Raw genomic sequence first — 4,537 nt, forward strand, 5'->3', positions numbered from 1 at the left:
TAGCCTAGCTGCATACCTGCAGTGTGGAGGCCTGATAGGTTAAGTTTTTGTTTTGGCCTGAGGCCCTGGGTTGAGCTCCTTGCTGCGACTCCATCACATTTTTGTGCCTAATTAGCTTCCTTGACACCCATTGCAAGCTCTTTCCCTGCTCCTCCTATATCATTCCACTTGAGTCTTTCAGAGCCTGGCCGGGAAGGCCTTGTTACTAGGAAAGAATGAGCTAATTAAATGATGTTAACACCATGTTACGGCTGGGTTTTTAAACACAGAAGGCAGGAAATTTAGAAAAGTTCAGCCTTCTTGTGGATATGAGGCATGGTAAATCAGTGCTGAGGTCTTCTTCAGGGGTGGAGAGATGTTCTCAGCCTGGTTCCCTGGCTCAGAGGGAACCAGTGAGGAATTCCCCCTTATTAATTCAAACTTAGCAAAAGTTTTCCTTGCTGTTTAGACCTGCACCTAGTCAGGCTCTAGCCCCACCTGCTCTGAGGGGGGAAGCAGAAAGCCAAATGCTAACTGATTGGAAGTGTATGGGGGAAGATTGAGAGAACCAGCATGTTTAGTTTGGAGGAAAGGCAGTTAAGGAGGGGACACGATAGCAGTCTTCAAATAGCTGAAAGGCTGCCAAAAAGAAAAGGGGGGAAAGCCTGTTTCCCCTTTGCTGCAAAGGGCAGAATAGGAAGCAATGGCTTGAAATTGCAGCCAGGTAGATTTAGATGAGAGCTCAGGGGAGACAGCCTCATTGCTAGAGCAGCGAGGCAGGAAAACAGACCGTTGTGGCATCTCCTTCCATGGACATTTTCAAGAGGAGGTCGGGCAAGCATGGGACAGGGATGGTTTGGCAGTGGACTTGCACATGCATGCAGTATTGGACCAGATGACTCTTGAGGTCCCTTCCAGCCCTTTAATTATATACATACAGATGAGGTGTGAACAACACAAAAAGTCAATGAAATTGCATCCACTGACACCACAGGAAGGGATTGCTCTGAAGCTCAGTGCCCCAGAGAGGTCTCAGGCACACATCTGCCAGGGGAGAACTCCTCCAACCATTTTGGGAGTCAGTTTGGTCCCTGGGATGACCCAGAGCAGCCCTAAATTATGCTCTGCTCCACCCCCATTGCAACAACAGCTAGGGTCTGCTGGAGAGTCACCTTCTGATCCTTTCCTCTTTCACCCAGGAAGGCATCAATGTTGGAAGGATCTGCACTGTGGAAGCTGCACACCAGCGGGCGATGGACCTGCCTTGTTCAGCAGCCCCCCCACAGCATGCACCCCTGCAAGGTTGCATGAAAGCAACCCACTGAATGCAGGAGCTGTGCAAATTATGCAATGGGGCTTGAAACACACAAGTCACGCGGATGCACAGAGACCCTCGATGAACATGTGCATTCAAAGAGCACCTGCCTGCTGCCCCCCCAGCTAGCACCGTGACCGGGTGATATTGCTGTAGGAAACCTTCCTCAGCTTTAGTGGACAAGGTGCCTCTCAGAAGAAACACCCCCATGATTGGCACTAATTGGTCCCCTGGTTGGCAGCGGCAGCAGAGAGCTGAGTGAGGACTGAAGTGGGTGGAAGGGACCAGACGGCCCCCCTCACTCCTAGAAGTGGAAGGTGGGAGTGAGGCTTCCCCGGGTGCTCAGGGTTGCGAGGATGATAAGCAGAGACTTGGCTGATGGGTACGAGACTGATAAAACTGCCAGGGCAAGAGCAGTGGAAATGAGCCTTGCAGATTTCCCCTTCCCCTCGCTCCCCGTCCCCCCAGTTCCCTCCGAACTTCCCCAAGCCCAGTTAGATGGTGACACTGGGTTATCTAACATCTCCTTGCCGGGACTGACACTGGAAGAAGCAGTGGAAACACTTTTTATCCCTCCCCACCCCAGTTGAATGAAGTGGATCCACTCCACTTTCCCACTGCACTGGCCCAGCTAACCCAGGGCGAGACATGCCTTTGCCAGCTTGCCCGTGATGCTCTCCGGGCTCTTGAGGTGACCTCAGTTCTTCCAGGCCCCTCGGCCTCCTCACCTAGCCTCGAAGTCAGGTCTTCCTTCCCCTCTCCAGTACTTCCTGGGCTTGTGTCAAGGGTCTCGTTTACCTACTGATGCTGTCGTCGTCACCCTACGGATACAGGGTTGATAGTGTGGTAGGAGCTTCGATGCCAGGGTTAAAGTCACTCTAGGTCAGGGGTACTCAACTTTTTAGAGCAGCAGGAGAGATGCTCACTCCCCAGGAGAGGAGAAAGGGAGGAAGAAAGCTTACAGCTCTTGGCTAGGGGAGGCAGGAGAGGGAACATAAGCTGCGCCTGCGGTTGAGAGAGAGCAGAAAGGGCATCCAACAGTCAGTGACACATTTCGAGAGAAGTCAGGAGTGACCTGAGTTTCCTGGTCCCCTTTCGGTCACTATGCAGCATGCCCTGCTCTCGGCAGCTGCATTCACCTTCTTCTCCTGCATCATTTGGACCACACATAAGCCCCGCTATTTAGCAATATGTAGCCGTGGGTGTTGAGGAAAGCGCTGCAATGGAAGAGACTGCATACAGAAATGCCAGGTTTTGACACAGGCATCAGGACAGGAGCAGCAGAAGCAGGAGCAGTGCAAAGGTGACTCAGAGTCCAGCGGGCAGGATGTTTGACCTTTAGAGGTTACAAGCACATTGGTGGACTGGTCACTAAGCTCCAGCTGCAGACACACACGCTAGCTCTGATAACCTGCAGCTCATGCCTCACCGGTGACCGAGATAATGGGCACTGCCCAAACCTTGCTTCAAATGCTCCTCTCTGCCCCCTTTTATTTTAGTAGGAGGCAAAGTTTCCGTGGTCAAGTCAGTTCTTGGCTTCTCTTCCAAGTCTAGGGGAGGGACCATATTTCCTCTGAGCCTTACAGCAGGGTACTCCACTTCTGGCCTGCACAGCTGTCTTCCAGCTGTGGAGAAAAAAGGGGGTGAGAGTGAGACAGTGATGAGAGAGAGGGAAAGAGAGACAAACAGCACCGTTTTCACTGGGACAATCCTGTTTGCAACACCTAGCCCACTGCAAGTGCAACGAAAGGGTTCATTTGACCTAACCACTAGGAAGCCCTTGACAGGTATTTATAAAACAAGGCTCTCCCAGAGAAAATGGGATGTACAGTCCCCTACCCAAGACCCTGGGGTGAGTGTTATCAGTCCCCTTTGTGCAGTGAACACCCATCTGCTAGAAACCAAGTCAACCGGGTCAATCCAGGCTCCACCCTGGGGCTGGACCCGATGATCTCACGAGGCCCCTTCCAGCCCTCAACTTCTGTGAATAAAACCCTAGGTTTATGAAGCACATCTCCCATTAAGCTTCCACTTGCATGACTTGCTGTGCCTGTTCCGATCTGCTACACGGAGAAAACTGAGCTTAGGTTTGCCTGGGTTTTCATTATGCAGCTCCCTTTTGGGGAACTCCATCTTTTGGGTTTGTTTTTATTTCTTGCAATCACAGCTGATCTCAACCTGGTGTGGATGAGCCAGGCAAGCTGGGGTGGAGCTGCCTCAGACATCGGCATGGTGCACAAGCAGCTTTTGGGGGACTGGAGGGCTTCCATAAGAGCGGGCTTGGAGGCTGCCAAGGGCAGCATGGTACTAGGAGCCACATAATAAGGTGCAAAGTCACGTGCAGCCCAGCGGCTGGGGGGAGAGCATCACCACATTGTTCTCCTCTCAGGTAGAGTAGCTGGCTGGAAAAGAGATTCAGTTCAGCAGTGCATTGCAAGCACCCCACACCAGTGCAGCGCTTGCCCTTTCCATGCTGCTTTGCTCCACCCCGGAGCAAGCCCCCAGAGACGACCCAGCAGTGAGGGACTTCAGGCATTAAGTTTCACTCTTCCAGGCTATAACCTCGATGGGTTCAGCGTCAGCCCCTGTGCGCCCACAGCTCCTGCACGGAGGCAGCACAAAAAGTTCCTGTGCTGAAGCAAAGATTAATTTGCTCTGTGATAGCTGTCCTTGTGCATGTGAGATTCATGACTAGAATCACTGAGAAACAAGCACCAAAAAAAAACCCTTTCTGAAGCAGAGTGACTTGCATTGTACCTATTGGGCCTGAGCCATTAAAACTGGAAGAAACATTAAAAATCAAACACACTCATAGCCAGTAATAATAGAAATCATAGACAATGAGGGTGGGAAGAGAGCTCACGTCCAGTCCAACCCCTGCTCCAAGCAGGACCAGCCCCAACTACACCATCCCAGACAAGAATTTATCTACCTGGGTCTTCAAAACCTCCAAGGATGGAGAGTCCACCACCTCTCTGGGGAGCCTCTTCCAGTGTTTATTACCCTCCTAGTGAGAAAATTTTTCCTAATATCTAACCAGTCCAGCTACTTAATGCCTCTACACCTCTGCCCATCCCCATGGTCTCCATGTGCCTTCTCAATAACATTAACAGCAACAGTTGAGTCTTTAGAAGATCTCATGGAGCCTCTGGTTCTTACACTTTTTGCAGAAAAGCTCTGCTACGGGGAGGAAGGGGGTAAGGATTGTGGCGGGTGCAGAGATCCCACCTCAGGAACACAGCT

Source organism: Gavialis gangeticus, unplaced genomic scaffold (assembly GCF_001723915.1).
Source record: "Gavialis gangeticus isolate Ggan-Ray unplaced genomic scaffold, GavGan_comp1, whole genome shotgun sequence".
Classification (NCBI taxonomy): domain Eukaryota; kingdom Metazoa; phylum Chordata; order Crocodylia; family Gavialidae; genus Gavialis; species Gavialis gangeticus.